Here is a 10,980-nt window from a genome sequence, read left to right as displayed (position 1 = left end):
TGGGAAATTTAATAAAACATTTAGTTACTTTATTATATTCATCATACTTTGAATGAGAATTTATAAGTCCTTGTCTTACCCGTTCGACTAACGACCCTCCACCAGTCAAGCAAGCGGTGGGTGAGAGTAGACACCCATTAAGTCACCATTTTATAGGCAACAACCTTATACCCACCTTATAGACCGGCTTCGTGAATGAGGCGTACTAGCGGTAAGACGACTTTGTTCTTATACATATTTAGTTACTTTAATATATTCATCATACTTTGAATGAGAATTTATAAGTCCTTGTCTTACCCGTTCGGCTAACGACCCTCCACCAGTCAAGCAAGCGGTGGGTGAGAGTAGACACCCATTAAGTCACCATTTTATAGGCAACAACATTATACCCACCTTATAGACCGGCTTCGTGAATGAGGCGTACTAGCGGTAAGACGACTTTGTTCTTATATATATATATATATATATATATATATATATATATTAAATCATCATAATATAAGTATAAGGATTGAATTTTAACTTTTAAAATTCTAAGGGCTGGAACTAAAGTTTTAACTTAACTTTACTTGTTCCAAAACTTAAGGGCAAGTTTTGTAACTTTCAAAACTTTTCATTTCTTGTAACTTATGAGTTTAATAGAGTAATAAAATGAAGACTCCTCATTTTTCTAACTCTTGTGTTCTTTTTAATGGTTTTAATTCAAGTGTGACTCTTGGTTTTCCATAACTTGAGGACAAGTTATGGACTCCATTAAAACACATTATGATCAAGAATTAATCTACCACATAGGTTACAAATAATTCCTATGATCATCTAAAACATCATAAGAACAAGAACATGAATATGAACACATTCATAAATCAAGATTACACTTAAATCTTTGTAATTTTGATAACTAGTTGTTGTAAACGAATTAGAAAGAACATTACACCATCAAAACAAGTTTTCAAGTACCAAAACAGTTTAGGGTAATGTTTCTAGTCCATTTCCAGCAACCAAAGTCGAAATTCTGCAATCTGACGACCCTACTCGCCGAGTGCTTGAACTTACTCGCCGAGTAGGTTGAAGATACGCGTGAACTCGACGAGTCCCCCCCATGGACTCGATGAGCCCATTCGTTAGATAGCAAGATTTTCGACTTTTTTCAACTTTTAAGCACAAATAAAAAGTAAACAAACCTGGCTCTGATACCACTGATGGGTTTTGAGCAATCTAACACTTCCTAAGTGTACATGCAACCCTAATAACCTTGGATCTATGTTTATCTAATTATCATGCAAAGTTGAAATCCAAGGCTATATTCCTAACTAGCATACATGGGGAACAATTTTAACTTGAATGATAGATAGAATAACCTACCTTGTTGTTGCTTATGTTCCTTGAAACCTTATGAGCCTAGCACCCCAAGTGTGGTGCCTCAAATGCTTCACACAACACCAAATGCTCTTGGAAAGACTTATGAGAGAATGCACACTTCTTGAAATCGGCTTAGCCCTCTTGTTTCATTAGTGTAGCCGATTTTGGTGGAGAATGAGATCTTTATATAGTGTTGACACATCTAGGGTTACACCATGTAAACCCTAATGTGTCATGACTCTTCATTTCCATGACCCATGGGTTTGTAACTCCCATGGAGCACCCATGGAGCATCCTATGGGTAGAACCCAACTTGATAATCCATGGAGCCTCTTAGCCCACTATACAAGATATGGATGATTTACATAATCAACCCATATATTTAATTAGTTCTCTTTTGATCACTTAATTAATTCTAAATTAATTATTGATCAAACTAATCAAATAATATTATTAATATATTAGAACTTATAATATATTAATAATCTCCAAGTGTTATTTCTCTCATTTAGTCTATCCAATTGCATGGTGCCATGCAACCCAAATGGACCATGCCAGGTCGGGTCAAGTACATACCAGAAATAGTTATAGACTTAGACACCTTATCCAACATAACCGTCTTCGGTATCTTTCAACCAGTAATTGGGGACTATTGCATCCCTACTACTACTAACACATATCTCGTAGCATCCTAGCACAATAAGAATATAAATTAATTGCAACCAGATAATTATCACAACGACAATCATCTCAAACACAATCACCTACTGGTTGGCCGGAATTGGTGCCTTAGACCCTCCCCTACTGGCAGGTAACTCACCTCACACTGTTGAAGTCCCGAAGACTCAATCCCACGCTACTGAAGTCCCGCAGACTCAACCCCAACAGCTGGATTACAGATTCTCGAACTATCAATACCAAAATAACACACAATTAATAATTGGGTCCCACTACATAAACATAAGTACATTCTTTGGGTAATTACTACATTACCCTTAGTTTGGCTTATTCCAGCCCAAGGCCCAATCCATAGGCCCAAAGTCAATTAGGAATCAAAGCCCAACACATGGCCCAATTTTCCAAATTGGGCCTACGCCTATACATGGTCTCATTCTAAGGCCCAACATCATAGAATTATTAAGGCCCAAACTATGGCCAAATTTTCTAAATTGGGCCGAAACCCCTTACATGGGCCTTACCCTAGGCCCGTTAAATTACTCTAGACCATTTGTTTGATCTTGGATAGCCTATTTAATAACCCAATCATCAAGACCCAAAAGAAAGGTCCAACAATAAACCCAAGTGAAATTAGGGTTTCACATAAAATGATGATTAGGGTTAAGTTTCCTACTTAACTCATTAAGGACTTAATCCATTAAGTCCAATATTCCTTAGATTAATTTCTACCAATGATTATTATTTAATATTCCAAGTTATCAATAAGTCCCGTGTCTCGATTAATTCCACAAAATTAGGGTTTTGATGGCATTTGGGTTTTCCAACCCAAAACTAGCCCATTTATTAATTTGTTGGGCTTTTAGATCAATTAGGGTTTTATTGGGCCTATTACGCCCACTAAAACATTATTAAGCCCATTACGGTTTTATTGGGTCCATTAAAGTCCATTAAGCTTCATTGTACCCATTTGAGCTTCTTTGGGCCCATTAGGATTTCAAGCACCCCGAACGAATCAACACCACAAGGCAAAGCACATCGTCACCGGACACAGCGGCAGGAGGCGGCAGCCACCACCCTAAGGTGGTGCTTTTCAATTTCTTTTATTATTCCAAGATGTAATTTACATTTTACAATGCAAAATATCAAAATAACACACACTAAACAAATAAACACACACACACACACACAACCACCTTGTGGTGGTCGGTGGCGGCAGAAGCGGTGGCAGCCACCATGGCTGGCGGCCAAGGTGGGTATCCTTTCCATTTTCCGGCTATCAACACTACCCCCAACACACACATGAGTTGGACACATGCAACACACCCCATATGATCACAAAAGCAACTCCAACCACCCCCCCTGGTGGCGGTTAGCGACGACAACACCAAGGAGAGGCGACAGTGGTGGAATGGTCGTTCAAACTGATGCAGCGGCAGCATGAATACGATGGCTAGAAGCTTATGGGCTCAACAATATTTAATATCCCTTCCTGATATGAGACCACCGCTCTAATCCATCGACTAGGCAGCACGTGGCGTTGGAACGAGTTGAAATGGCGACTGAGAGCTGACAAGTGAGTAGCAGGTCGTGCAGTGACCACATGTTATGTGTTTAGTGGGTTGTTACTATTTATGGTATGGATGTTTCTTGTTGGGATAAGGATTCGTATTTTGTTCTGATTTCAGTATCTTATTTTATCATGTATTGAAAACCCATGCGGGATATCTTTTGGGAGAAATGTTAAAATGGTATTTTGGGAGTGATGTATTGTTTTGGTATTAAAACCATTTCATATGGTCATGAAAAAGGTAATTTATGTTTGAAAACATTGACTATGACTTCAATCCCTAGATTTTATTTAGTCAATGGTTGAATAAAAAGATTTTCTTTTTCTTTCTTTTCTCAAATCTATATGCATAGTAATAATGAAAACCATTAATTTGACAACACTTATGTCTTTCAAAATGGTAGTGAACTAAATATTATACATTTTTTATATGTGTATACGTATTCTTGTCTTGTGTCTTAGAACTATGTTAGGAAGCCCTACTCGCGGACGCCCACAAAATGAAACAGCCGATGATGCTCAGTTAGTAGCACAACAACTCATGGCAGCAATCTCAAACATTGTTGCTCAAGTAACTACGGGTCTTAGTGATAACCAAGGAGCTAGAGGAGGAAACCAGGGAAACAATGAAAGAGAATGAATTGTATCAAACTTGATTGCTATATATTATTCATTTTATTTAAATTGAATTATATCAAACTTGATTGCTATATTTTTCTATATTATGCTTTGTATGTTTATGCATCTTGAAACATGAGGCCTTATCGTCTTAAGTCCCTTCCCTTATACCTTACTCCAACCATTAACTCTTTGAGCCAATGGTCATTATGAATAGCGTTATTAGGAATTGACAGCTCCTCAATCGCCCAATTGTTGGAGTGCATGATACCATGTAATCTATGGAATGATAAGTATAGATCTTGATAAGGAATCAGTCATAGGCTTGGTTGTGAATTCATTGTTTGCTCATATACATTCAAACTCATTTAATAATTATAGCAATCAACTTCTTTTTTTCTCATTATAGCAATGATCTTTGTATCTCATTAAAGCAATGTACTTGTATTTATGGAAAATTTTATACCAAAATCTTTATTGAATAGACCTATCAACTCAGCAACTGTTTTTCTAGTTGACAATCCTGTTACACCCCCAAACCAGAACGAAGGAAATGTTCGAGGCGGAGGACGTCATATTTAGTATCATAACAATTGCAGAGTAAGGAAAGTACACACCACCATATATATATATTTTTCAAAAAGTTTACATCAGTGCAATCTGTTACATGTTCAAAAGTAAATTACAAAATCATGCTTCAAAAGTCGTTATTAACGCCAGAGCGTAAATCTCCAAAAGTAGTTGCTAACCTTGCTTAGCGGTTTACTTAGAATACAACTTATTTCAAGAAAAAATGTCAACAATTAAGTTGGTGAGTTCATAGGTAGTGTTTTGAGAAAATGTATGCTATTCGAAAGTTTGTGTGTGTTTTCCAAGAAAATCCGATATTTTTTAATGAAAAGAGTTATGATTCATTGTGCTGAAAATGAACGTATTCGATCCAGAAAATCCCATATTTTTCCTAATGAATGAGTTATGAAAGATCGTTGTATAAACCATATGTATTTGAAACAGGAAAAAATCTTATTTTCCTAAATATGAAATGTAGTCTCAAATGACCGAGACCGTAACCTGTAAGCAATAGTGACATGCTTAAATGAATGATGTACACTTTTATTATTTGAAAATTATAAAATCATTAGAGTTGTGTTTAAATCAGATGCTGAACGTGACAATAATATCCTACTATGATTACTTCATACAAACTAGTTATGTAAAAAGAATCATAAACATATTCATTCCATTGATTTGTTCGAGAAGTGTATTACTATGTGCATGAGTCATTGTTTCCGTGTTGCGAGTCTCTCATACCCATACTAGACGTAGTATCGAATGTTGACATTTGTCACCCCGAGTCGACTTTAGCTAATAGTCAGGGTGCAGAGTCGTTAGCCCCGTATAGATCTATAGATCTATACACAAATTCACGCTCTCCCTCCAGGAGACTCGACTCTGGTTATAGAAGTGAATTTCGTTTGGTAGAAACAAAGCCTTATGCCTCACATGATTGCTAACAACAAGTTCACGAGTAATATGTTAAAAATCGTTTGACGATACATGATAACAATTAAGTCACGTATCCCAAAAGTGTGTATGTTTATATTCAAAATGATTAGCCTTTCTATAGTGTTAACAAAGGCATAATAAGGAGTTGTGTTTTCTTAAACACACATAATGTTATAGTTGAAAACGGTTACCCTTGACATGATATGTTATGCAAACATATTAATAAAGCATATTTCATTTTGTAAACATGTTTTATCCCGAGAGGGTAAAGTGGCGTAAGGTATTTTTCATGTTAACAACTTCAAATGATAGTTATAAAAACAACATAAAAAGTATAACTAAAATATTGTTTTCACACGAGATTAACCATATGTTTACTTGTATTTCCCCCCGTAAAGTGTTCAAAAGCATTTAAAATCAGTTAAAAGCGTAGAAATGGGGGTATGAACTCTTTTGATAGATTGAAGAAGGTGAGACGAAAATTGAGCAGAACTCCGACAAGAGAAAACTTATTTTCTAGGGATTCTTGGGAATATCGGGAGTGTAAAACCTTCCTTCGGAACTTGGATGTGAAGACCGGGGTTTCGAGATGGCTTCAAGGTTTTAAACGCAGAGCTTCGGCACGAGAAAGAGAAGAAATGAGCACCTAAACCTAAAACCATCGATGTAACATACAAAAACTACAGCCCAAAATTTTCATTTTTAAATTATGTTATTTAAAAAAAAACCAACAGTATAAAAACATTCATATTAATATCTCTCTGTCAAAACCACAGTGTCAATAATCAAAATATATTATCATAAAACCATATCAAAGTGTAATCCAAAAGATCTCATGTGCGTAAAAATTAGTGTGATGCGTTGCAAACATGTCGGCTACGTTCCTTTGAAAACGAGTTCCTGAAACCAAAACTGTAAACCGTAAGCACGAAGCTTACTGAGTTCCCCCATCATACCACATAGCAAATAATGCATATCCCTTGGTATCTTTCAGCCGGTATCTGTCTGGCATAACTGGGAGCTGGACTCCCCTTAGGTATCTTTCAACTGGTACTCGGGAACAAACATCCATTTCAGTATCTTTCAACCGGTAACCGGGAGCTAACCTCCCTCCGGTATCTTTCAACCGGTATCCGGGAACTAACCTCCCTTTCGGTATCATTCAACAGGAATCTAGGGACTATTTCACCCTTATCACCATCACATAATAACAGGTCATATACATATTGGTTCCATGATAACATAACGTAAACATACTGAATCACATAATGGCATATCATAACCATAATGGTCACACAATATCATATCATAAGCATACTGCTCACATAATGGCATATCATAACCATACATGTCACATAATAACATATCATGAACATACTGCTAGGCGTGCATGGATTCTGGCCACCCTTTCGGTATCTTCCAACCGGTAACCGTCTTCGGTATCTTTCAACCAGTAACTGGGGACTATTGCATCCCTACTACTACTACTAACACATATCTCATAGCATCCTAGCACACTAAGAATATCAATTAATTGCAACCAGATAATTATCACAAAGACAATCATCTCAAACATAATCACCTACTAGTGGGTCGGAATTCGTGCCTTAGACCCTCCCCTACTGGAAGGTAACTCACCTTGCACTGTTGAAGTCCCAAAGACTCAATCCCACGCTGCTGAAGTCCCGCAGACTCAACCCCAGCTACTGGATTACAGATTATCGAACTATCAATACCAAAATAACACCCAATTAATAATTGGGTCACACTACATAACCATAAGTACATTCTTTGGGTAATTACTACATTACCCCTAGTCTAACTTATTCAAGCCCAAGGCCCAATCCATAGGCCCAAAGTCAATTAGGAATCAAAGCCCAACACATGACCCAATTTTCCAAATTAGGCCTACGCCTATACATGGTGTCATTCTAAGGCCCAACATCATAGAATTATTAAGGCCCAAACTATGGCCAAATTTTCTAAATTGGGCCAAAACCCCTTACATGGGCCTTACCCTAGGCCCGTTAAATTACTCTAGACCATTTGCTTGATCTTGGATAGCCCATTTAATAACCCAATCATCAAGGCCCAAAAGAAAGTTCCAACAATAAACCTAAGTGAAATCAGGGTTTCACATAAAATGATGATTAGGGTTAAGTTTCCTACTTAACCCATTAAGGACTTAATCCATTAAGTCCAATATTCCTTAGATTAATTTCCACCAATGATTATTATTTAATATTGCAAGTTATTAATAAGTCCCGTGTCTTGATTAATTCCACAAAATTAGGGTTTTGATGGCATTAGGGTTTTCCAACACAAAACTAGCCCATTTATTAATTTTTTGGGCTTTTAGAGCAATTAGGGTTTTATTGGGCCTATTACGCCCACTAAAACATTATTAAGCCCATTACGATTTTATTGGGTCCATTAATGTACATTAAGCTTCATTTTGCCCATCTGAGCTTCTTTGGGCCCATTAGGGTTTCAAGCACCCGGAACGAATCAACACCACAAGGCAAAGCACATCATCACCGGACACGGCGGCAGGAGGCGGTAGCCACCACCCTAAGGTGGTGCTTTTCAATTTCTTTTATTATTCCAAGATGTAATTTACATTTTACAATGCAAAATATCAAAATAACACACACTAAACAAATAAACACACACACACAACCACCTTGTGGTGGCCGGCGACGGCAAAAGCGGTGGCAACCACCATGGTTGGCGGCCATGGTGGGTATCCTTTTCCATTTTCCAGCTATCAACACTACCCACAACACACACATTAGTTGGACACATGAAACACAACCCATATGATCACAAAAGCAACTCCAACCACCCCCATCCCCCCGGTGGCAGTTAGCGACGACAACACCTAGGAGAGGCGATAGTGGTGGAATGGCCGTTGAAACTGATGCAGCGGTAGCACGGCAACGATGGCTAGAAGCTTATGGGCTCAACAATATTTAATATCCCTTCCTAATATGAGACCACCGCTCTAATCCATCGACTAGGCAGCAGGTGGCGTTGGAACGAGTTGAAACGGCGACTGAGAGCCGTTTCCGGCGGCAACGACGGGTCATACGGGTGGCGGCGGAACAACAATGCTACAATGGAGTGGCGGCATCCACCGAAAACTACAACAACGAAACCCCCGTGCGTGTTCCCCCCCGACTGTCATCTGCCATGGCAATACGTGGCGGCCTTCGTCTTCAGCAGCGATAGTTCACATCTTCAGCGAAGTGGAACGACGCCGGTTATCTTGGTCCATCTGTGGCTTGGTCAGTCGGAGAAACAAGTGGGAATAAGGTGGCGGCCGACGGTTGGGAGGCATAAGGGGGAGGGGTGATGGCTGCTACATAAGGGAAGATTTGGGGTTTGGGGTTGACTGATAATGAGGTTATATACCAGCTCCACTTAGAAGTTATCCATAATGGCAACAATAGTCCCTCCATGCTCCCCATTCTTTCAAATGTAATCCAATATTTACCCTTTCAACCCAATCCATGGAAAACACTTACAAATTAAGTCCCATAAATTACTAAACAATCCCCAATATCTTAATTATGACATAATCAACCCTTCTACCTCATTTCCTTTTAAATGGAACTCAAATAATTACCACAGAGCCCATGCCTTCATAAATAATTATAAACTGAGTCCGAAAATTACACTTTTAACCCTTGACTTCCAAATTTTGCCACTTAACTCCTCGAAACCAACACCCTGCATACAATTATTGGTTTTAGGGCTACTATACATTCAGCAGTTTATTTATTTAACTAATAAATAAATGAGTGTTATAACTCTCCCCCACTTAAATTAGATTTCTTCCTCGAAATGACTCCTTACTATCTCTTATACACCCAACCACTCTAGTAACATAGTCGTCATCCTGGGCACGCCTTAGCCTTCCCAGGGTAGCCATTGACCAATTTTTTGCAAAGCCCTAAAATCCGTAGGCAAACTAATTCCTCACAACACGATCACATCTACTCATCTGAATTTTGTTGTCTCGAGATGCCCTGGATGCCTGACTAACCACTCTTACTGAATCATTATTGTTAAATCCAATCCACTTGTCTCTTAGCTGCCTACTCATCTCCTGATAACGCAGGGCTCCCACTAGAAAAACAGAATCACAGTTCCACTTATCCCTGTGGTTCACTTATACTCAGCCAAAACTCAGAAAATCTCGTTGTAAGTGACTTACCACTTCCCAATCAACCAACTATTTCGTCTGTATTTGCAACCTGAAATACAAATACTAATGATGCCCAAACGCCAAAACTGCCCGAACACTGAACTGCCTGAAGCAGCATGCTGCCACATGGCTGCTTCCCACAAGCTACCGAGACCTCCTGGGTCTCAATTCGCTCGCTAATCATCTGAAATATTGGGTCTCGGCCTGGCTACGGAGCCACATGACTCCCACTTAGTCACCTCACACGACTTATGACTGAAATCCTCCTCTGGAACTAGTTGAAACTAGTTATCATGCCATTGTGACTCTAACAACTTTCTGATCTAACCGATCGGATCCATACGTCGAATCCTGTCATCATCAAATCTAAGGCTGGAAGTGGTTGCTACTTGACCAATGGTAGCCTTATCTCACACATAATCTTATACTGTCCATTGCTTTCCTGATCCCATAAATGTAGTGGCACTCCTACAGTCCTATCACTGGTTCAACCAGATCTAATCCATCTAGGTAATTCTGAAATCCTATCCGTGGATTTCCTTATCCCTACTGCTACACCTGAACTGGTGGGTATTTACTGTTCCTTCTGCGTCCTATCAACACGCTCACACTATCTACGAACCTAGTGAATGTTGATGCTACCCCTGCAGTCTCACAACACTCTATCACTATCTGACCGCTAGTGAATGCTACGACTACACCCGCAGTCTTCAAACTGTAACAGCCCGAAATCCAGGTATTCTTCTATCTTGGTTATGTTGTCATTTTAGGGTTTTCATGATAAGCGAGTACGCTGCACTTACTCGCGCGCCTATTTTGGACGCGTTCACCCTTAGGTCCGCTGGGCGTACCGAGGGTTATGCTTGGCGTAACTGGTCCAGATCTAAAAACCTTAATTCCTTTGGAGGGCTATAAAAGGAAGGTGTGGCTGGACTTCTCAGCCACCATCCCTCAGAGAGAAACCCTAAAAAGAGTGTGCATTCATTCTTTAGCCATTTTGTGTGTATTCTAAGCTTGGTGGTGCCATTCTAAGGTTGCAAAG

The sequence above is a fragment of the Lactuca saligna genome, chromosome 4, assembly GCF_052625555.1.
Source record: "Lactuca saligna cultivar CGN05327 chromosome 4, ASM5262555v1, whole genome shotgun sequence".
Classification (NCBI taxonomy): Eukaryota; Viridiplantae; Streptophyta; class Magnoliopsida; order Asterales; family Asteraceae; genus Lactuca; species Lactuca saligna.
Note: the sequence above shows the minus strand (reverse complement) of the source record.